Here is a 15,840-nt window from a genome sequence, read left to right on the forward strand (position 1 = left end):
TGTTTACTTCCAACAGAACAATTAAGAGTCTCACAAACAAAACATCTATATACACACACACACACATACACACACACACACACACACACACACATATATATGGGATAATTTTTACATGTATATAATTTAAATTTCAAGCAAACTACATATAGAAAATATTAGTACATTTTTAGACTAATTCAATATATATCAGTATAATTTAAACAAAGGGAGATATTTTTAGAATATTCTTTTTGTAAAAAAAGTAAATTTAGAGGCTACAAGAACAATCATGGTCTATTGCTAAAGTAGCCAGCCAGTAAAAGCTGGCAAAATAGATATGAAAAGTTACAGTCTATTTTCACGATAATCCAATGATACCTAAGGTTCACATTTATTTTCAATAGAAGTTGGAAAAGTTCCAAAAAAACACGAAAAGTATAATTTAGTGAAAACAAAAACGATAACTAAAATCGAAAAACGTACATACATTCAGATGAATACAAAGAACCAATAAGATAAATATTGGAAAATAGACTCTTTTGTGGGAGCACTCTAATTCAGAGGATAAAGTATAATATATATAATACTGGTAAGAACATTTTATTTAAGTAAATATTAAAATTAAATTCTAGGAGTGACTATATGTGAACAAAGTAGCTTCGAGAAAATATGGATAAGTTATATATTATTAGTGATCTCAAATATCACAATCTGCAAGTTGCCGGAAGTTGAAATCTGTGGTGCTTTTGTCACCATACTCTTGCACGATATCTCTCATGTGATGTATGTCCATTATTTATTCTGCTAATATCCATTTCAGATCATTATAGATGCAGAGAATTAAATCATTGGTTACATAAATCTAAGTGCCGAATAGCATAAATATGAGTGACACTGTATCCGATAGCCAATTTATTGCAGTACCAGGGTGTTCAGAGGTGGTCTCCCATCCTAGTACTAACCCAGCCTTTCACTGCTTAGCTTCCAAGGTCAGTAGAGATTGGGCATCTCCAGTGAGGTATGACCGCAATTATTAGGCTCACCTCTTTAGTCACTCCAAATATATGCCGTGTGGCCACTATATGTTGAGGATAGAGAGCATGTATAACATAAATGTTACAAACATAAGAGATTGCATGCAGTCATCTGGCTAATCAGCATGTGACTTGGCAGCAACAGAGAAAAATATATACATCAATAGGTTAAGGACAATTTATCTGGAAAAATTCATATGAGACACGTACCATCTACAGATGGGCTTGCCTTATACCGATAGCATGTATAACATAAATGTTGCAAACATAAGAAATTACGTGCAGTCACCTGATTAATCAGTATGTGACATGGCGGTCACAGAAAAAGTATACATCAATAGGTGAAAAAATACTTTGCAAGGGAAAAACCCCTGCAAAAAACCAGGAGCGCTGTGTCTATCAGTTACCAAACACAATTTATATATCACAATATACACTGAATTCTTAAAATTTAAAACACTTTCTTGTTTTTATTTTTATCATAAACATATAAATGTAACAAATGCTGCAGCATATATTAAAAAATATCAATAAAATGAATATCACATATTCCATACAATTCAATTCCCCAATACTCAATATTTCAAATAAGCATTAATCCATCGGGAATGTCCAATCCCACATATATATATATATTTTTCTCGCTGGATTTTGTGGGTTCTATTAGCTTAATCCTCACGTATATGGCTGCTTCCAAAATTTGTGTAATTTATGTATCTAGAGGCTTGATCATTGAATATGACAATAAAGTCCCGAACTACTCAGAGTGCTGAGTTTATATGTGTGCACACATTATTCTTGAAGAAGAGAAATTAAAATATAAAGTTAATAATTTTCACATATTGTTAAAATCATTTCACCTCCAAGGTATTAAAGTGCTTAATATTGATCATCAGACTCCCTCTATTGATAGTATACATATATTCACAGGTAGAGTGGATTTCTTTCAAGTGTCCTGATGTATTGTCACAGTGTTCAGGCTCCCTCTGCTGGTATCAGCCCGTATTGCATACACACTGGACGGATCTTATCCACAGCACAATACCGGTCAAGCAGGTGATCGTCTCTCACACGGTCCCTGGTAGGTTAAATACAATATGTGTGGGAAAATTTCATATGAGCCACGTACCATCTACAGATGGACTTGCCTTATACCTAAACATAGAGCTTAGGAACACCAGTACGGCCGTGCTGGAGTATACTATGTCTTAATGCCAAGTATAATTATTCCGTAAGAAACAGCGTATAGTTATAACACAATAGCAGGCAAAGACATATATCAAGAAGCCACAAGCTCAGACTGAATGACCCCTCTGAACCACAGAAAAAAAGGGATTATGGCCCTCATTCCGAGTTGATCGCTCGCAAGGCGATTTTAGCAGAGTTACACACGCTAAGCCGCCGCCTACTGGGAGTGAATCTTAGCTTCTTAAAATTGCGACCGATGTATTCGCAATATTGCGATTACTAACTACTTAGCAGTTTCAGAGTAGCTTCAGACTTACTCTGCCTGTGCGATCAGTTCAGTGCTTGTCGTTCCTGTTTTGACGTCACAAACACACCCAGCGTTCGCCCAGACACTCCCCCGTTTCCCCGGCCACTCCTGCGTTTTTTCCAGAAACGGTAGCGTTTTTTCCCGCACACCCATAGAACGGCCTGTTTCCGCCCAGTAACACCCATTTCCTGTCAATCACATTACGATCGCCGGAGCGATGAAAAAGCCGTGAGTAAAAATACTATCTCCATTGTAAAATTACTTGGAGCAGTCGCAGTGCGAATATTGCGCATGCGTACTAAGCGAAATTTCACTGCGATGCGATGAAAAATACCGAGCGATCAACTCGGAATGAGGGCCTATATCTCAGCATGTTATATATAGAGCCTGCAAATGCTCATGACATTATTATAATTGGAGGAGAACCACTGTATGGAGCTCGTCAGCAAATCACTATGAAAAATTAGCTTAAACAATTTGTTTTAGGGCTAAAAATGCACATCCAGTGATTTGATGTGTGGTATGTCTATAAGCCACAATGATCAGAGTCCCAGCATTGAGCTCATTTTAAATAAGGATCCTTATTATATAGCTGACTGAAGGTTAGTTGCTACAGAAGGCACTTAATAATTGCTAAGTAGCAGCAAGGTGACTAAACCTATGTGTAATGTCTCTAATGCTCCGAGTTCTGTACACAGATAGTACACAGATAGTTAGACAAATAATGTCAGATGACTGTTGGACAGTGAATAAGCAGTCTTACAGTCACACGAAAGTAGTGCTGGATAAGTGTGGTATAGGTTAGTTTCAGAATGGTGCGGGGTGTATACGATACCAATAACCGGTATTGGTGCTGCCAGTCCCGCTTCCAGCCATGCATAGGCTCCGGGGATTGCAGCGGCGTGCATCCATAGTCTCGCTCCATGTGAGCGGTAGCTTGGGGCCATTGCCTGGTGAGCATCTATGAGTTCCGGCTAGCGCGGTCACGTGTGCACATCACATGATCGCAGTGTCCTGACGTACGTTTTGCAGGGTAAGCTTGATCACAGGACATTCTGTGATCACTAAAGGTTTCAGTTTATGTAGAGCAGGGCTCATGATTGATTGGATAGTCTGTATGATAGACACTTTGATCCACCAATCCTGTTGTTAACACATAGGTCCAATGGGTCAATTAGATTAATTTCCCAGATTGTCAATTTAATCACTCTAATGGCTATTGTTATTGAATGAATGATTATAATAAACGTAAGTATATTGGCCCTCATTCCAAGTCGTTCGCTCGGTAATTTTCATCGCATCGCAGTGAAATTCCGCTTAGTGCGCATGCGCAATATTCGCACTGTGACTGCGCCAAGTAATTTTACAATGAAGATAGTATTTTTACTCACGGCTTTTTCTTCGCTCCGGCGATCGTAGTGTGATTGACAGGAAATGGGTGTTACTGGGCGGAAACACGGCGTTTTAGGGGCGTGTGGGAAAAAACGCTACCGTTTCCGGAAAAAACGCAGGAGTGGCTGGAGAAACGGGGGAGTGTCTGGGCGAATGCTGGGTGTGTTTATGACGTCAAACCAGTAACGACAAGCACTGAACTGATCGCAGATGCCGAGTAAGTCAGAAGCTACTGTGAAACTGCTAAGTAGTTTGTAATCGCAATATTGCGATTACATCGTTCGCAATTTTAAGAAGCTTAAATACACTCCCAGTAGGCGGCGGCTTAGCGTGAGCAACTTTGCTAAATTCGCCTTGCGAGCGATCAACTCGGAATGAGGGCCCTTGTGTAGATATGGATATTCCTATATATATTATAATTAAATATGGTGACAAGATTGAATTATTAATTATAAAGTGCTGATAGTAATCAGTGCATAAGTATTTAATTAATTAATTAAAATATATATGGTAATGATTAAAAATACATATTTTGTTTTAAAAATAAAAGTATGGTCTGTTTAAAACTAGATCTGTGATGAGTGTCTCATATGTGGTACCTTATATATAGTGTGATGCCAATTGGTGATAAAAAAGGGAAAGAAGAGATATATGGAGAATGAGGATGGAAAGTGAGGAAAAGAGAGTGAGAGGGAAGGATTATGAGATGAGGGTGAGAGAGTGGAGAGAAATTACAGAGGCATTATGCTATACATGTGATAATTATTAACTGAAATAAGAGGGCAAAATAATAAATGCAAGAAGAGCCCATGGTGAATAAATAATAATATTTATGTGAGAGTGATTAGGATAGTAATAGAATAGATATATGATGATATGTATAAAATAAAATAGAATATTGTTATTTAAGAGAGTTTTTTAGCCGGATACTTTTAATGTTTACAGATTGGTGGAGAAGTAGAATGAAAGCTATTATATTGAAAAAAGATTTTGCATGGTAAAATTAGTTCAAGTATACCCCATAATTTATGTTTTCATTCATGCCAGCTGGGTATAGGGATCCAATCTTAAAGATCCATTCGCTCTCTCTTTTCAATAGGTTCTCAGTTAAATTGCCTCCCCATATTCCAAGTCTAGTTTTCTCCAAGCCAAAGACTTTGAGCTCCTCCCATCTGCTTTCATGATAAGTGTAGAAATGGCGAGCGACTGATGTTAACTGTTTCATCTTGGCCTTGTCCGAGATGGCATTACGTATGGATCCTATATGTTCTAGGATGCGCTGTTTAAAAGGGCGAGTTGTCATGCCAATATATCTTTGGTTGCAGCTACATTTAAGGCAATATATGATACCTTCAGTTTGACAGTTCATATAGTCTGTGATTTGTATCATCTACCCGTACTTATCTTCTATTTCCTTCGTTGGATCAATATATTTGCAGGCTTTGCATTTACCACAGGTATATGTACCGGTGTTTATTGGTCTTTTAGTAGGAAATCTTTGAAAGTGACTCCATACAAATCTGTCTTTAAGATTTTTAGATCTGCGCCAGCTCATGGCGACCTTGGAACCCAGGTTTTTGGATAAGGTGGAGTCTGCATGTAGAATATGCCAATGTTTCTGTATTGCTGCATTAACATTTTTCCATTCTTGGCAAAAGTTACCGACGAAACGAATGGTGTTATCGGTACTTGAACCTTTTTGATCTCTTTTGAAAATTATATCCTCTCTCTTGATGGTTTTAACAGTTTTCATGGCTTTTTTTTATAGACGTTTTACTGTATCCTCTATCGCACAGTCTTTTGGTCAATTCAGCACTTTGTGTTGTAAATTCCTTATCATCTGTACAGTTCCTGCGAAGATGGAGAAATTCCCCTTTTGGTATATTTTCTATGGCTGGGGGGAAGTGGGAACTAGTTTGGTGTAGTAATGAGTTTGTTGCTGTGCTCTTCCGGTATAGTTTTGTGGCAATCATTCCTTCAGAGTTCTTATAGATCATCAAGTCCAGAAATGGTAGTTCTGATTGGCTTATACTGTGTGTAAGATGAATATTAAGATCATTTTTATTAAGGTGTTCAATGAATTGATGCAGCATTTGTAGGTCACCTTCCCAGATCATAAAAATATTGTCTATGTATCTGTTCCACATAATGACATGGGTTGTAAAAATGTCATTGTAATCTTTGAAAATAATTTCTTTTTCCTACCATCCGAGGAATATATTTGCATAAGTGGGCGCACAAGCTGCCCTCATAGCTGTGCCTCTTGTCTGGAGGTAAAATTGGTCATTGAATGTGAAGAAATTGTAGTGTAACACAAAATGGAGTAGCTTAATTAGAAAGAGATGAAAGTCCTTCCTTCCTTCATTATGTAGAAAATATTCTACTGCTCTTATCCCATCTTTATGACCTATCGAGGTATACAGTGCCTCAACATCTAGTGAGGCTAGATATTGATTTTCCTCTAATCTTAAATCATGCACTTTCCTTAGTATATCAGTTGTGTCCTGGACATATAAGGGAAGATCCAAAACATATTGTCTGAGGTGTAAGTCAAGGAAGATACTTGCCTTTTCTGTTAATCCCCCTATGCCAGACACAATAGGTCTTCCTTGTGGAGTCTGGATGTTTTTATGTATTTTAGGCAGCATGTAATAGGTAGGGATCCTAGGATTCTGTGTCAATAGATAGTCATACTCCTGTTTAGTGATTGTACCTTGTGCTTGTGCTTGATTAATAATGTTTTCATAAATAGTTTTATAGTTTTGGAGTGGATTCAGTAGTATTCATTTGTAATAGTTAGTAGTATCAAGTTGTCGCTGTGCTTCCTTAATGTAGTCAGTTTTGGGCCAGATGACAACATTGCCTCCTTTGTCTGAGGGCTTAATGACAACATCTTGCCATGTCTGTATTTCTCTTATGGCAGTTCTTTCTTGTCGAGTAAGATTAGAGTGTCCCAAGTATCTGTTTTTATTTGTATGAATTTGATCAAATTCTTTAGCTACCAACTTCATGAAGACCTGTACTTCAGGACAGATTTGCTCTTGAGGAAAATAGGTAGACTTCTTTTTGCAAATGGGTCTGGTGGTGAGGTCATCTTCAGTATACAGATTTTGTTCTTGTTCAAGTGCCTGTAGAGCAGCATGACAACTTGCCCTTTTAAAAAGCGCATCCTAGAACATGCCATCTCGGACAAGGCCAAGATGAAACAAGTTGAAGAAAGGGGATTGGAATCCTTATTGGCGCTTCTAGTGGACCGATTGCTGCCTTCTTAGTCCAAAGGTGGACTTATCCCAGGCAGTCCAAAATATAGAACAGAGAGAATTGTGGTGGTGTGGACTAGATGGCGCTATCGCTCAAGCAGTGATGGTGAATGTGAGAGTGCTAAACAAATACTTAGCTGTGCCGTATCCAGACGGATAGTCAAGGATATTCTGTGTCCAATCATTGATGGAGAGCTCAACCGTATTCAAAAAATAAGAAATGAGACAGAAGTACACAATGTGTAATAATGTCTCAGGGAACAAATGAAAAAAATGCATGATCTAGGATCTTTTGTCGATATAAGCTAACATGCTTCACTGGACAATATAGATGGTCAAAGAATACTTGTGGAGTGATCTTTTTAAACCAAAATATGGAAACAATATTCTCCTATGAACACACCTGACTTACACAAAGACAGGTGTTGACATGCCCATAAAGGTATCTTTTCAAGATATGGTGTGCTCTTTATCAATCAGTGGTGGGAAACCAGGATCTAAATGGTATCTGCTATCGTGAGAGAGGGGCGTACCTAACACTCACGTGAGAGACAGAAGATATCCTCATATAACGGTTTCTTTCATGGACATCGCTCCAAGGGGGTTACCTAGGTTGTTGTGTATCCGATGATAGAGGACTCGACCATATATGAAATATGAGACAGAAGTACACAATGTGTAGTATAGTCGTATTCAAAGGAAAAACATGTGGTATCTTTGCCACTGTTTGTAAGTGTACCTAATTTAAAAATTAAATATATCTTTCTATGCTGGTGATGAAACCATAGAATTCCTGTAAACACACCTGACTTACATAGAGACAGATGTCTGGACCCCCATAAAGGTATCTTTCACAAAATAGTGTGTTCTCTATCAGTCAATAATGGATAGCCAAACCTATGATAGTGAGGGAGGCGTACATAACACTCACGTGCAAAACGGTTGGTGTCCTCATGTAGCGGTTTCTTTCAAGGACCTCAATCCAGGAGTAGTAAAAAGTGGAGTTTATTCAAAGTATATAACATAAAAAACAGGCTGATCTCAGCGTAAGAGTCTGGCTCTGATGGAAGTGAGGACCGTCTTGGAACAATAAGTGGCCAACTTTGGGGTTCCAAAAAAAAGGGTAAGTATGACAAGGTCCTACCTTCCTTGAGAGTCCAATGGACAGGTCCGCTGTTGAAGAGCCCCTCCAAGCCAACAAATTTCGAGTCAGGAGACTCTTTTTCAAGGCATGAGGCCTCATGCCTTGAAAAAGAGTCTCCTGACTCGAAATGCGTTGGCTTGGAGGGAGCTCTTCAACAGCGGACCTGTCCATTGGACTCTGAAGGAAGGTAGGACCTTGTCATACTTACCCTTTTTTTTGGAACCCCAAAGTTGGCCACTTATTGTTCCAAGACGGTTCTCACTTCCATCAGAGCCGGACTCTTACTCTGAGATCAGCCTGTTTTTTATGTTATATACTTTGAATAAACTCCATTTTTTACTACTCCTGGATTGAGGTCCTTGAAAGAAACCGCTACATGAGGACACCAACCGTTTTGCACGTGAGTGTTATGTACGCCTCCCTCACTATCATAGGTTTGGCTATCCATTATTGACTGATAGAGAACACACTATTTTGTGAAAGATACCTTTATGGGGGTCCAGACATCTGTCTCTATGTAAGTCAGGTGTGTTTACAGGAATTCTATGGTTTCATCACCAGCATAGAAAGATACATTTAATTTTTAAATAAGGTACACTTACAAACAGTGGCAAAGATACCACATGTTTTTCCTTTGAATACGACTATACTACACATTGTGTACTTCTGTCTCATATTTCATATATGGTCGAGTCCTCTATCATCAGATATACAACAACCTAGGTAACCCCCTTGGAGCGATGTCCGTGAAAGAAACCGCTATATGAGGATATCTACTGTCTCTCACGTGAGTGTTAGGTACGCCCCTCTCTCACGATAGCAGATACCATTTAAATCCTGGTTTCCCACCACTGATTGATAAAGAGCACACCAGATCTTCAAAAGATACCTTTATGGGCATGTCAACACCTGTCTTTGTGTAAGTCAGGTGTGTTCATAGGAGAATATTGTTTCCATATTTTGGTTTAAAAAGATCACTCCACAAGTATTCTCTGACCATCTATATTGCCCAGTGAAGCATGTTAGCTTATATCGACAAAAGATCCTAGATCATGCATTTTTTTCATTTGTTCCCTGAGACATTACTACACATTGTGTACTTCTGTCTCATTTCTTATTTTTTGAATACGGTTGAGCTCTACATCAAAAATTGGACACAGCATATCCTTGACTATCCGTCTGGATACGGAACAGCTAAGTATTTGTTTAGCACTCTCACATTCACCATCACTGCTTGAGCGATAGCGCCATCTAGTCCACACCACCACAATTCTCTCTGTTCCAAGATGAAACAGTTAACATCAGTCACTCGCCATTTCTACACTTATCATGAAAGCAGATGGGAGGAGCTCAAAGTCTTTGGCTTGGAGAAAATTAGACTTGGAATACGGGGAGGCAATCTAACTGAGAACCTATTGAAAAGAGAGAGTGAATGGATCTTTAAGATTGGATCCCTATACCCAGCTGTCATGAATGAAAATATAAATTATGGGGTATACTTGAACTAATTTTACCATGCAAAATCTTTTTTCAATATAATAGCTCTCATTCTACTTCTCCACCAATCTGTAAACATTAAAATGATCCGGCTAAAAAACTCTCTTAAATAACAATATTCTATTTTATTTTATACATATCATCATATATCTATTCTATTACTATCCTAATCACTCTCACATAAATATTATTATTTATTCACCATGGGCTCTTCTTGCATTTATTATTTTGCCCTCTTATTTCAGTTAATAATTATCACATGTATAGCATAATGCCTCTGTAATTTCTCTCCACTCTCTCACCCTCATCTCATAATCCTTCCCTCTCACTCTCTTTTCCTCACTTTCCCTATCTGTCTCTCATTCTCCGTATATCTCTTCTTTCCCTTTTTTATCACCAATTGGCATCACACTATATATAAGGTACCACATATGAGACACTCATCACAGATCTAGTTTTAAACAGACCATACTTTTATTTTTAAAACAAAATATGTATTTTTAATCATTACCATATATTTTTAATTAATTAATTAAATACCTATGCACTGTTTGCTATCGGCACTTTATAATTAATAATTCAATCTTGTCACCATATTTAATTATAATATATATAGGAATATCCATATCTACACAATATACTTATATTTATTATAATCATTTATTCAATAACAATAGCCATTAGAGTTATTAAATTGACAATCTGGGAAATTAATCTGATTGACCCATTGGACCTACGTGTTAACAACAGGATTGGGGGATCAAAGTGTCTATCATACAGACTATCCAATCAATCATGAGCTCTGCTCTACATAAACTGAAACCTTTAGTTATCACATTACGTCCTGTGATCAAGCTTACCCTGCGAAACGTACGTCAGGATACTGCGATCACGTGATGCACACACGTGACCGCGCTAGCCGGAACTCATAGACGCTCACCAGGCAACGGCCTCAAGCTACCGCTCACTTGGAGCGAGACTACGGACTCACGCCGCTGCAATCCCCGGAGCCTATGCACTGCTCAAAGCGGGACTGGCAGCACCAATACCGGTTACTGGTATCGTATACACCCCGCACCATTCTGAAACTAACCTATACCACACTTATCCAGCACTACTTTTGTGTGACTGTAAAACTGCTTCTTCACTGTCCAACAGTCATCTGACATTATTTGTCTATCTGTGTACTATCTGTGTACAGAACTCGGAGCATTAGAGACATTGCACGTAGGTTTAGTCACCTTGCTGCTACTTAGCAATTTTTAAGTGCCTTCTATAGCAACTAACCTTCAGTCAGCTATATAACAAGGATCCTTATTTAAAATGTGCTCAATGCTGGGACTCTGATCATTGTGGCTTATAGACATACCACACATCAAATCACTGGATGTGCATTTTTAGCCCTAAAACAAATTGTTTAAGCTAAATTTTCATAGTGATTTGCTGATGAGCTCCATGCAGTGGTTCTCCTCCAATTATAATAATGTCATGAGCATTTGCAGGCTCTATATATAACATGCTGAGATATAATACCTTTTTTCTGTGGTTCAGAGGGGTCATTCAGTCTGAGCTTGTAACTTCTTGATATATGTCTTTGCCTGCTATTGTGTTATAACTATACACTGTTTCTTACGGGATAATTATTCTTGGCATTAAGACATAGTATACTCCAGCAAGGCTGTACTGGTGTTCCTAAGCTCTATGTTTAGGTATAAGGCAAGTCCATCTGTAGATGGTACGTGGCTCATATGAAATTTTCCCACACATATTGTCCTTAACCTATTGATGTATACTTTTTCTGTGACCGCCGTGTCACATGCTGATTAATCAGGTGACTGCACGTAATTTCTTATGTTTGCAACATTTGTGTTATACATGCTATCGGTATAAGGCAAGCCCATCTGTAGATTGTACGTGGCTCATATGAATTTTTCCAGATAAATTGTCCTTAACCTATTGATGTATATATTTTTCTCTGTGGCTGCCGAGTCACATGCTGATTAGCCAGATGACTGCATACAATCTCTTATGTTTGTAACATTTATGTTATACATGCTCTCTATCCTCGACATATAGTGGCCACACGGCATATATTTGGAGTGACCAAAGAGGTGAGCCTAATAATTGCGGTCATACCTCACTGGAGATGCCCAATCTCTTCTGACCTTGGAAGCTAAGCAGTGAAAGGCCGGGTTAGTACTAGGATGGGAGACCACCTCTGAACACCCTGGTACTGCAATAAATTGGCTATCGGATACAGGTTGTCATTCCGAGTTGTTCGCTCATTGACGATTTTCGCTACGGAGCGATTAAGGCAAAGATGCGCATGCGCATGGTACACAGTGCGCATGCGCTAAGTAATTTTGCTCAAAACTTAGTAGATTTACTCACGGCCGAACAAAGATTTTTAATCATTGAAGTGATCGTAGTGTGATTGACAGGAAGTGGGTGTTTCTGGGCGGAAACTGGCCATTTTCTGGGAGTGTTCGGAAAAACGCAGGCGTGTCAGCAAAAACACGGGAGTGTCTGGAGAAATGGGGGAGTGGTTGGCCGGACTCTGGGCGTGTGTGTGATGTCAAACCAGGAACGAAACGGCCTGAACTGATCGCTATTTGTGAGTAGGTCTGGAGCTACTCAGAAACTGCTAAGAAATTTATTTTCGCAATTTTGCGAATCTTTCGTTCGCTATTCTGCTAAGCTAAGATTCACTTCCAGAGGGCAGCGGCTTAGCGTGTGCAATGCTGCTAAAAGCAGCTAACGAGCGAACAACTTGGAATGAGGGCCACAGTGTCACTCATATTTATTCTATTCGGCACTTGGATTTATGTGACCAATGATTTAATTCTCTGCATCTATAATGATCTGAAATGGATATTAGCAGAATAAATGATGGTCATACATCACATGAGAGATATTGTGCAAGAGTATGGTGACAAAAGCACCACAGATTTCAACTTCCGGCAACTTGCAGATTGTGATATTTGAGATCACTAATAATATATAACTTATCCATATTTTCGCGAAGCTACTTTGTTCACATATATTCACTCCTAGAATTTAATTTTAATATTTACTTAAATAAAATGTTCTTACCAGTATTATATATATTATACTTTATCCTCTGAATTAGAGTGCTCCCACAAAAGAGTCTATTTTCCAATATTTCTCTTCTTGGTTCTTTGTATTTGATACTTTTTGACTAGGGAGCACCACTGAAAGCAACGCATATTGATATCAGGATAGATTATCTTAATATCTATGGTTGCCATATATAGAAGCAATTCAGTGTAAATTCAGTTTTTCAGAGGCAGTTAATTGTTTGATGCTTGGACTGGTGCAGTTCCCTCCCAAACCCATTTTTCCTATACATTCAGACGATACTTAAAAAATGTGAAAAGTTTAGAAAAGTGAAGTGTATCTCTTTTTTTAACGCAAATAACTGTTGATACATCAGGCCCATTGTCAGCAATTGCAATCTTAAAAGAGGAAAAGACATGAGATTGGGACATGTACATGTTTAGTATTAAACTTTTCAGCAGTTACTAAGAAAATTGCTAATTGTAATAATAATAATAATAATTATTATTATTTATTATTATTATTATTATTATTATTATTATATTTATATAGTGCTCTTAGTCTAAACAGGACTCAATGTGTTTTACAGACATAAAAAATGCACACAGGGGGTAATTCTGAGTTGATCGCAGCAGCAAGTTTGTTAGCAATTGGGCAAAACCATGTGCACTGCAGGGGGGGCAGATATAACATTTTCAGAGAGAGTTAGATTTGGGTGGGTTATTTCGTTTCTGTGCAGGGTAAATACTGGTTGCTTGTTTTTACACTGCAATTTAGATTGCAGATTGAACACACCACACCCAAATCTATCTCTCTCTGCACATGTTATATCTGCCTCCCCTGAAGTGCATATGGTTTTGCCCAACTGCTAAAAACTTTCCTTCTGCGATCAACTTGGAATTACCCCCATAATACAGAAGATTTTAGTAATACAGCAATAGACAAGCCACACAGACATACTGTAAAAAAACAAAACCTAGAGCACACAGTAAGCATAATGCAGGAATTGGTGTAGGTATATTGGGTAATAACTTCCACGAGTTGTGTATTCCACCCTTACAAAGTACCGAGTGAGGCAGCCATCTGGGGCGCACTGCGTAGGAGAACCCTGATTGGTGTAGTCCACCCCTAGAAGAGATGACACAAAATGGGGTGATTGCAGCATCCTTTTGCTCTGAGTAGGGTGCCAAAAAAACAACAGGTCCATGTATTTTTCATCCCATCCACAAGTGTACCAGATGAGGTAGTCATGTAAAGCACACTATGAAGGTTATACTGTAGGAGGTGAGCCATACTGTAGATGGCCCAATGAATATATGGGAAAACTGATACTTGTGTAGTAGTAAGGCCCGGCGCTACCCGCTCAGCGAAGGGATGCAGTGCAGTGCAGGGAGGCACTGGGATGGAGGTGCTCCTCCTGCTCTGCATCCCTTCCCTGCTGCTGAGCCGTCTTGTCCCCCTGCTGCTGCTGCCAGCTGCTGTGCCTGTCACTGTATGACAGGCAGCGGCGCCACAGCATGAAAAGCCAACTCCCCTCCCCTCACCTGTGTGACAGCGGCTGCGTATGGATCAGAGGAGGGGGCGGAGCTACATGGACCGGAAGGGGGTGGGGCTACATGGACCAGGCTGCTGTACAGAGAGAGGGGGAGTAATTACAGTGGTGGCCAGCCAGACTTACGTAAGTGGAGGGTGAGAGAGAAATGTGTGTGTGTGTGTGTGTGTGTGTGTGTGTGTGTGTGTGTGAGTTGTGTCTGTGTGCACGTGCATTATGGACACTAATACTGGGGGAGGCATTACATGTAAGGATGCTACTACTACAGGTGGGGGCATTATGTATGATGATGCTACTACTGGGGGGGCATTACATGTAAGGATGCTACTACTACAAGGGAGCATTACATATAACAATGCTGCTACTACTGGGGGGGATTACATGTAAGGTTGCTGCTACTGCAGGAGGGGCATTACGTACAATGAAGCTAATACTGGGGAACATTACATGTAAGGACGCTACTAGTACGGGGGGGGGCATTACATATTACGATGCTACTACTGGGTTGCAGTATATGTAAGGATGCTACTACTACAGGGGGGCATTACGTATAACGATGCTACTACTGGGGGGGCATTAAATGTAAGAACGCTACTAGTACAGGGGGGGCATTACATATAATGATGCTACTACTGGGGGGCATTACATGTAAGGATGCTACTACTACAGGGGGGCATTACATTTAATGAGGCTACTACCCGGGGGTGGGGCATTACATGTAAGGTCGCTACTACTACAGGGGGGCATTACATGTAAGTACGCTACTACTACTACTGGGGGGCATTACATATAAGGATGCTACTATGGGGGGCATTACGTATAAGGATGCTATTACTACTGGGGGGCATTATGTATAAGGATGCTACTACTACTGGGGGCGCATTACGTATAAGGAAGCTACTACTAGTAGAGGGGCATTACGTATAAGGACGCTTCTACTACTGGGGGTGCACTACATATAAGGACGCTACTACTACAGGGGGGGCATTACGTATAAGGATGCTTCTACTACTGGGGGTGCACTACGTATAAGGATGCTACTACTACTGTGGGTGCATTATGTATAAGGATGCTACTACTACTCGGGGGCATTATGTATAAGGATGCTACTACTACTGGGGGCGCATTACGTATAAGGAAGCTACTACTACTAGAGGGGCATTACGTATAAAGACGCTTCTACTACTGGGGGTGCACTACATATAAGAACGCTACTACTACAGGGGGGCATTACGTATAAGGATGCTTCTACTACTGGGGGTGCACTACATATAAGGACGCTACTACTATTGTGGGTGCATTATGTATAAGGATGCTACTACTACTGGGGGGGCATTATGTATAAGGATGCTACTACTACTGGGGGCATTATGTATAAGGATGCTACTACTACTGGGGTGCATTAC

At 39.5% G+C, this 15,840-nt stretch overlaps 2 pseudogenes; one reads left to right on the top strand and one right to left on the bottom strand.

Moving 5' to 3' along the window:
• Nucleotides 1-894: 894 nt before the first annotated feature.
• On the bottom strand, nt 895-1,014 carry LOC134947366 (5S ribosomal RNA; annotated as a pseudogene).
• A 10,912-nt stretch (nt 1,015-11,926) lies between these two features.
• LOC134947002 (5S ribosomal RNA) lies at nt 11,927-12,046 on the top strand (annotated as a pseudogene).
• Nucleotides 12,047-15,840: the final 3,794 nt, after the last annotated feature.

This window comes from Pseudophryne corroboree, chromosome 7 (genome assembly GCF_028390025.1).
Source record: "Pseudophryne corroboree isolate aPseCor3 chromosome 7, aPseCor3.hap2, whole genome shotgun sequence".
Taxonomy (NCBI): domain Eukaryota; kingdom Metazoa; phylum Chordata; class Amphibia; order Anura; family Myobatrachidae; genus Pseudophryne; species Pseudophryne corroboree.